This window comes from Panthera uncia, chromosome A2 (assembly GCF_023721935.1).
Source record: "Panthera uncia isolate 11264 chromosome A2, Puncia_PCG_1.0, whole genome shotgun sequence".
Classification (NCBI taxonomy): Eukaryota; Metazoa; Chordata; class Mammalia; order Carnivora; family Felidae; genus Panthera; species Panthera uncia.
Window position 1 is genome coordinate 110,359,519 of NC_064816.1, and position 9,501 is coordinate 110,369,019.

At 41.4% G+C, this 9,501-nt stretch overlaps 1 pseudogene; it reads right to left on the bottom strand.

Annotated features, from left to right (window-relative positions):
• Positions 1 to 208: 208 nt before the first annotated feature.
• LOC125930838 (glutamate-rich protein 2-like) lies at positions 209 to 2,938 on the bottom strand (annotated as a pseudogene).
• Positions 2,939 to 9,501: the final 6,563 nt, after the last annotated feature.

The window sequence follows — 9,501 nt, forward strand, 5'->3', positions numbered from 1 at the left end:
TCATGGGGCAAAATTCCTCTCCATCTGTGGATCTGTGAAACTAGAAAACAGGTTATCTGCTTCTAAAATACAATGTTGGACAGTTATAGGATAGACATTCCCACTCCAAAAGGGGAAAAAATGAAAGGAATAAAGGGGCCACTGGTCCTAAGAAAGTCAAAACAGGGAAAATTTCATTTTCAATTTCAAGGCCTGAGAATAGTCGTCCATGACTCAATGCACCCTCTGGGCCTATGGCAGCCCTGTCCACTGGGCCTATAATAGTCCCCCCAAACCCTCAGGTCCATGGTGGCCTGTCCTTTGGGCCTACAACGGCACCTTGGAGTCATCCTTTTTCTTGAAGAGTTGCAAATGTTTGTAGTCAGGTAGTTCTATCAGCCAATTTCCTATATGTCTTATGGAATTATGGAAGTCTGATAGCCTTTCTCTCATTTCATCCTGTTTCTGTTCTTTTCAGTCCAAGCTGGTTGTGTTTCTCTGATATAACATCCTCCAAAGCTTTATGGGTCTCCTGTGCGTGTCACATGGGTCCATGCCATTAGACAAGAGGGTTCTTGTCTGTCAAGAAAGACAGATCTTTCCTGCATTATGCTATCCCGATCCCTAGCTTCTGTAGAGATAGCTGAGAGATCCATGGGCCACGTGGCTAATTTGTTGGGCGAAGTTGTGCAGCCACACCTTCAGCCTTCTTTCAAGAGCACACTTTCCAACAGTGAATTTTCTTTTTTTTTTTTCAATATATGAAATTTATTGTCGAAATGGTTTCCATACCACACCCAGTGCTCATCCCAAAAGGTGCCCTCCTCAATACCCATCACCCACCCTCCCCTCCCTCCCACCCCCCATCAACCCTCAGTTTGTTCTCAGTTTTTAAGAGTCTCTCATGCTTTGGCTCTCTCCCACTCTAACCTCTTTTTTTTTTCCTTCCCCTCCCCCATGGGTTTCTGTTAAGTTTCTCAGGATCCACGTAAGAGTGAAAACATATGGTATCTGTCTTTCTCTGTATGGCTTATTTCACTTAGCATCACACTCTCCAGTTCCATCCACGTGGCTACAAAGGGCCATATTTTGTTCTTTCTCATTGCCATGTAGTACTCCATTGTGTATATAAACCACAATTTCTTTATCCATTCATCAGTTGACGGACATTTAGACTCTTTCCATAATTTGGCTATTGTTGAGAGTGCTGCTATAAACATTGGGGTACAAGTGCCCCTATGCATCAGTACTCCTGTATCCCTTGGGTAAATTCCTAGCAGTGCTATTGCCGGGTCATAGGGTAGATCTATTTTTAATTTTCTGAGGAACCTCCACACTGTTTTCCAGAGTGGCTGCACCAATTTGCATTCCCACCAACAGTGCAAGAGGGTTCCCGTTTCTCCACATCCTCTCCAGCGTCTATAGTCTCCTGATTTGTTCATTTTGGCCACCAACAGTGAATTTTCTAATTTTAGCTTCCTTTGTAGACCAGGTAGACTGAATCTCCCCAACAAGGTGCTGGTTCCTTTTTAATAGTCCCTTCCTCAGTTCATCTTTCTTCTCACATTTTACCGTAAGCAGCAAGGAGAAACCAGGCTGTACCTTCAACACTTTGCTTACAAATCTCCCCAGTTAGGGGCGCTTGGGTGGCTCAGTCAGTTAAGTGGCTGGTTTTGGCTCAGGTCATGATCTTGCTGTTCATGAGTTTGAGCCCCACGTTGGGATCTGTGCTGACAGCTCAGAGCCTGGAGCCTGTTTCAGGCTGTGTCTGTGTCTCCCTGTGTCTCCCTCTCTCTCTGCTCCTCCCTGGCTCATGTTCTGTTTCTCTCTCAAAAATAAATAAATATTAAATTTTTTTCTTTAAATAAAAAGAAATATCCTCAGTTAAATATTCAAGCTCATAGCATATGAATTCTGCCTTCTTTTCCTCTTTTTTTTTTTTTCCAGCTCTGTCCTTTATATTTCCTTGGTATTCACTAATGAAAATACGTGAAGGTTAAACCATAGCAGCAACCTTCATTACCCATCTTCACATTCCTCAGAGATGTCTTCACTTAGCCCCTCACTGTTCTCTCCTTCACTCTCACTGCTACTGTCTTCTTCACTACCTTTATCATCTTTCTCAAGATTTTGAGATTCCTCCATCAGCAACATTTCTTCAATAAATGAGAAAAACTCCTTGGCCTCAGGATTTTCTCATTCATAGATTAGAGTCATTTGACATCATTTTTGCCAAATGGTAGTGTTGGCTCATTTCTGCTCTCAGAAATTCTGCCATTAACTCTAATGGGGCATGAGTATCTTTATTAGGGTTTACTGTCTTCATCATTATCTTCATTGTTGGTATCATCTTCACCATCATCATCTGTCGATTCAGGCAACTTATCATCAATATCCTGAAGGCAATGTTCATTATTTTTCTCCTGCTCTGAAAGGACTGCATTTTTGCCCACTTGACCTGTGCCTTCTTATAAGAAGAAAGATGACCGTAGCTTACTTAGACTGTAGATTTGTGTCTGTATTTTATTTTCAACAGTCTTTGAAGATACTCTATTTTCAGTATTCTTTAAAGAGGCTGTATTTTCAATAATTTTGGAAGAGACTTCCTTCTTTTCTGAGAATCTCCTAGCTACATTTAGGGAGACTTGTGTTAGTGAGGTACAAAGTTTGCTTGCCAATCTTGGTCTGCGTCCAAGGAGGCATTTATCTGACATTGCTTCATTTGGTTCAAGCAACACTTTTTCCTTTGGATCAAACACTAGCAATCTGCCATTCTGTCTATATTTTGGTACCTTTCTGCGTGCCACCTCAGCAGCTATGGAGCCCTAGAGCCTGAACCTGCTCATGGTTCTTTCACACTGCCCGTCCACAGAGCAGACACAGAAGGCCAGCCCAGCTCACATTTGGTGCCAAGTTTAGAGCGGGGAGCTGAGACACAGCATTACCATGGACACCTTTTTTTTTTCTTTAATATTTATTAAAGAAATATATCAACAACCCTGTAAGAAATGTTGCCAGTGCCATAGCTATGAAATACAAGTGGTGCAGATCCCTGAATCACAGCTTGAAAAGGCTGCCTGGAAGAACGGCCAGACCTACAGAGGATTCTGCATGAATGAAAAAATACACTTTTATGTGTTAAGCTACTGTGATTGATTTGGGGGTTGTTACATGAGCATAGCACCACCTACTCTGAATAATGTATAAGCCATGAAATACTACCATTTGTTAGGAGCAACAGATCAGAAATACATAGCCTCACAGATAGATCTTAAAAACACAATGCTTAATGAGAAATCAAAAAAGAGAATGAGATATAGAACATAATATCATTTACAAATTTTAAAATAAAGGCAAACAAATAAAATACCCATTTCACAAGAACACATCTAAATTTTTAAAAATACAATTAAAATGGAGGTGGGGGAGAGGAATGAGAATGGGGTAAAAAGGAAATCAATCCTTCTATCAAATAAGGGACTTGCCAGTTCTAATTACAATAATATTCCAAGATCTGAGGAAGATGATTAACCAGACAGAGAGTCTCCTCCTCAGGGCTAAGACAGAGGCTGGGGTGTTCTGGCCTAAGGTGATGCCCCAGAAAAAAGACAGAAGAGTAGCTTGGGATCCGCTGAGAGTTTAAGCGGTGAGGATGAAAAAGAAAAGAGCCAGCAAAGGAGCCTGGGGAAGAGGAAGACTTAGAAAAGTTGAGAAGGTAAAGAGCTTAGATGAAGTGTAACAGGATCCTAACAAAGAATGTGGCCAAGGGAGTGAAAATGAAGGTGTGGATAAAGGTATTGGACTAAATAAAACACAATTAAATCCAACACCTCTACCAAGTCCTACAACTCCACCATGACATGGCTCTCTTCATCTCTCCTTGACCCACTACTCTCCATACAGTGGTCTCTCACTTTTACAAAGTCTCAGGGGCCAGACACTTGCAGTTCCCTTTATCTCAAACAATTACCTCGCTGTCCCCTTCCCCATCTTTCCATGGCTTTTCATTCAAGTAGGTGCTCTGAGAGGTTCTTTCTGACCACACTTCCTAAACTGGCCTTCCCATCACTCTCTTTCCCATTCATTTACTTTCTTCATAGCCTGCTTATTGTCTGAAAGTAGAATGATCTCTTCACTATCATCTCTCTCCACACAAAACCTCAAACTCCATAAAAGCAAGACCCTGTCTGGCTTAATCCTTACTGTATGCAGAGTGGTTGGAACATTGGATGGAACATGGTAGGTGACTCTGATAAGTTCAGCCCAATTGATGGGGTGCACAGAGCTGCTAATAACAAGTGAGACAGGAATAGTGAGAAAAGGAGGATGTTTTGAGAAATAGACAATGAGTTCAGTTTTGTCAATGTTGAATTTTGAGGGAGCCTGTGACATATCCAGGTGTAGCTTTCCAATAGGTCATGAGTCAAAAACTAGGAGAGACCAATAGATTTGAGAGCTGTTGGCAGTCACAGTTGAAATTGTAGGGGAAGAAAAAAACTTTTTACTCTACCCTCTTAGGTTCATTGACTGGAGTCCTGAGAATCAGACTGACAAAAGACAGATGAAAGGAGAAGAGACATACAAATTTCATTTGATGTTAATTTTTATGTAACATGAGGGCCTTCTTAGAAAAGATGTGAAGAACCAAAGAAGTGGATAGGCCTGAGAGCTTATACATCAATTTTAACAAAGAATGATGAATTATAGAGATGTAACAAGACAAAGGAAAAGGTTTTGGGGGCTTCTGGGGATTGCAAAGAATGGGGAAGTAAATATATAAAGGAAAGTAATGGAAGACAAAGGTTATCTTAGTAAGGTTTTTTTGTGCTGATTTTTCATCTTCTTCATGGCCATAAAACTTCCCCAGGAGAGGGGATTTATGGCAGTCCTTATTTCTCAGGCGTTTCTGCTTTTAGACAGATAAAAGAAGCTTTAGAAAGATTTCTTTCTGTATCTGTTGAATCTCAAATGTCTTTAGCTCAAAATAATTTTTATGCCAAATCGGCATATTTTTGGGTGGTATATTCTGATTCCCTTCAAAACCATGAGGAGAGATTAGGTAGTAGAAAAAGAGAGAACACCACAATTGAATGAGGTCATAGTATACAATGCTTGAAAGCCACTGTGGAACCTAATCTCAGATTCCAAGAGATCTGCCTCTGATTCTAAGCTAAAAATAAAGCATCAAGATTTCAGTGCATTTGCCCATTGTCTGGCACAGTGGGACAGATGCAATTCCTGCCATCCAGGGAGTTTATGCTTAGCTAAAACATTCCATGCACGCTGAAATTAGGGTAGGCACAGCTGGGTCCCTGGAACACCAACTTGAAGCCCCTCCTGCCTAAAAACCATTGTTCTATCTTGGAGTCTCCCCAACAGAGCCCTTTGGTCACCTGAGGCTGCAGAGATTGAAACATTGCAGGAGCCTGGGAATGCATCACTTCTGAACAGAAAGCTAATAGTTCTGTTCAGATCAAGGTGGCCTTTAAATAATCTACATCAACCACAGTCTTCTTACCCAAAAGTTCTAGACTCAGAGCAAGTTGCCAACAGACACACTGAAAAAAGAAGGAAAATGCTGAGCCTGGGGACTAAATCAATTCTTATTCCTCATTGCATATTAGAATCATCAGGGGAACTTTAAAAACAGACACACCACCTAAGTCTCTCCTCACACCAATTATTATTTTTTTATTAAAAATTTTTTTTTAATATTTACTTATTTTTGAGAGAGAGAGAAAAAAAAAATGAATGAGCAGGAGAGGGGCAGAGAGAGACACAGAGACACAGAATTTAAAGCAGGCTCCAGGCTCTAAGCTGTCAGCACAGAGCCTGATGCCAGGCTTGAATTCACAGATTGCAAGATCATGACCTAAGTAGAACTTGGATGTCTGACTGACTGAGCCACCCAGGCCACCCTCTCCTCACACCAATTAAATGAGAACCTTTGGGAGACAGGGATATGCTTAAAACACTACAGGTGATTCTAATCAGTCATGGATGAGAAAAAATGGCTTTGAACTATAAAAACGTGTCGCTGGAAAATTTTCCTTTCTCCTTTCCCTCCTTTCTTTCCTGGAAATAGAAGACATAAAAGAAATCTCAGCATGTATGCCTCACCCAGGCCAGACTTGGGTGATCAGCACCCCTTGGATCTCTGCCTATGATTGGTGGTTGAATGAATCAGTCATCTCCTGTTCCCAAGGAGCGACTGGGGAAAAAAGGTCCACTGAGAAATCAGAGGGAAGGAGGGAGAGTAGATCAAGTCCCACAGACAGCAGGATAACTTTGGTGGGTGCTGACTTGTTCAATTGGTATTTCCCCCCCGCCCACCCAACATTCCCACCTTCCCCTTTGTCATAAGGGATGATCTTAAGAACTTTAGACACCACCAGTAAGAAGTCAAGTCCAGAATTAATTTTTGGACTTCTTTAAAACAATGAGTCGCTTAAAATCCCAGGAATGGGAATCATGCTGGCCTTAAATGCTGTGTTGGATGATAATTAAAAGCATTTGGCACAATCCACCACTGCATCCTTCTTGAAGCCACCTTCTTAGTGACAGGATACATTCCACCTTGTTCTCCTGAGTTTCTAAATAATGGCTCCCTCTCCATTGCCTTTACTGCTCCTCTTCCTTTCCACACTGGCCTCACACTTTTCTTGGAGGATACCCAAGGCATCTCTGTAGAGCTATAAAATTCCTCAGGACAGCTTAAAGCATAATTCAGCCCTATCCCCTCATTTTATAGGACTGAAAACCAAAGCCCAAAGAAGGTAAGTGATCTGCCCAAAGTCATAATTAGTGATAGGGTCAAGATAGAATTCATGTTTCCAGAACTCCATCTGCTTTCACTGCTTAATTCGCCTTACCACTGACTTGACACAGGAGGAAAAACACCAGCAAGTGTTGATTTGTATGAAGTTCCTTCTTTCCGGTCTCCTAAATTCTTGTTCTTCAAACTACAGTCCACTGGGGCGCCTGGGTGACTCAGTTGGTTGAGCATCCCACTTTGGTTCAGGTCATGATCTCGCGGTTTATGAGTTCGAGCCTGACGTCAGGATCTGTGCTGACAGCTCAGAGCCTGGTGCGGCTTCGGATTCTGTGTCTCCCTCTCTCTCTGTCTCTCTCCCACTCACAGTCTGTGTGTCTCTCTCTCAAAAATAAATAAACATTAAAAAAAATTTAACAAAATACTGTCCATAGACCAGTAGTGTAAGCCTCACCCAGACGTACTAAATGAATCAGAATCTGCATTTTAACCATATCACTAGGTGATTCTAAGGCACATTTAAATTTGAGAAGTACTTTTCTAAATTAGCATTTGGATATTCAATCATGCAGAGATTCAAGTACTTATTTAACACACGTTGTATAAAGCAGGATGATAGCCATTGAGAAGGTGATAGCACCAAAAACAAACAAACAAACAAACAAAAACAACAAAACACCACAAATAGAATTTAATTATCTTAAAAATTTCAGAAATAATGACAAATTGAGGTATTTAGTTGGAAACCAATGATACAGGCAGATCTGATAGCCTGGTTTCTATATCAAATAATTCTGGACTTAAATATTGTAATAATTAAAAAAATAAAAATTTAAACACCCATCATCCTGGTATTAAGTGCATATGTCGAATTCCAATGCTCCCAAACCACTCTTCATTGCAATCCAAAGCCGTTGCTTGAATCAAAACCACATGATGTAGGACTGACTCTGTGTTCTGGTCAAGGACTAAGCACCAGTTCCATTCTGGCTATTGTAAAACTCCTGGCACAGAATAATTGCTGCACTATTTCCAATTTCCTTGATCTTCCTGTTGTCAAAAACTCATTTCTGGTATGGATTCAAGCAGGCCCAAGTCACACCTGATGTCTGCCAACTTTCCTTCCCTCTTTTCTTATTAACTGAGTTTTGCATCAAGAGTTTTGGCCTTTCCTCGTCTCTTGGCAACAGAGTTTCCAGAGGAAGTGCAAGAGCAAGGGCATACACAAAGACTGTAACCCAACAAAGGCAGAGAGGATAAAGGTATTCAGAGTGAAACACAAAACTTGTGAATGGGGCCCCTTTGGTAAAATGAGAGTATTTATCAAATCCCAGGCATTACAGCTCCTGTGCTCTCTACTCTAGCACTATTTTTGTGTGCTCAAATAATGGCACTTGTAACAATCTAGGTGACTCTAATTGACTGCTGATTATAAATAAGACCAAGGGCTAACTCATGGAAACAAAAGACCTTGTAATAAATATACTAAGATCAAGGGCTAACTCATGGAAACAAAAGTCCTTAGAATAAATATACTTGGAAGGAAGAGCAACACGTGTACAAAACAGTAATGTCAATTCAAGCCAGGATGTGACAGTAACCAAGTGAGGGACGAAGATGAAATGTGTGACAGATGCTGAAGGGAAAGGCCCAGACTCAAGCAAGGAGAGGATTGTATTTTTCTCTCTGCAGACTGGCCTCTTTTTTTGCTTATCTATAGTTATGGTGGGCAGAAGATGGGCACCCCACAGCTTCCCAGTTTACACATTATCTGTGGAACTATAGAGAATGCCCGTGTCTCATGGTCATGACCACAAATACCCAACAGAGGAAATGACTGGTCTGATTTGTATCAAGGGCCCACCCCTGTGCCAATCAATCAGCTGAGGCCAGGATCTGTCGTCAGCAATCCCTGACTGTCTGGGGACCATATGAGGAAAAAGGATCAATTCCTAGAACAGGGCATTTACCGTACTGGCTTATGAGCTGAAAAGATACCCCAGAAGGTATGCATCTGTTAGACAGAGATATATAGTGACAAATCCAAGTGTCAGTACCAAGGCCAGGAGTGGCTGCCTGAGCTGGATGGAACCTCACTGTCAGAATTGCCTACCAGCAAAGTGGCAACATTTAATAGATACTCAGGGGGAACAGTCACCGGAGGTTAAAATGCTGGAGTTCTCTCAAACCCTTCCCTTTATCTCTCAAGTGTGCTTACTAATCTGTATCTGGACATTTCCTGTCACTTCAGTGTCTTCTGAAACTTACTGTGTCCCACAGTCCCTACTCATAGAACAGGCACCTGTCTTCTGGTGCAAGTACATCTAGACCAGTGTCAGGAAAAGAAGCTGTCTAGCCCCTGGTCAGCCTTCTGTTTCCTCATTCCAGTCCCTTTCTGGGGTTTATTCTCTAAAGGATGAGAACAAATGGGATTATTCAAAGACTGAATGTAAAAATGCAAGTTTCCCTGTGGTTCCAAGCAGGTAAGGCCTGCAGTGAATCTGGGTCATGTTCTGAATCAGTTTTGATATTTTGATAAAGACACTATCCAATAAACCTGCTAACTAATGTCAATTATGTGCTGATTATAGGTAATAAATTAATCCATGAGCTCAGGGATTTGAATTCCCAGCCCAAGCATCAAAAAATGACCTAGAAGCTTGTATGTGTGCCATGAAGGAAACCCTATTTTCTGTAGTTGCAGGGCTGATACTGTTTAAAATCAAATGTAGAACTTCCTCCTGTGATGG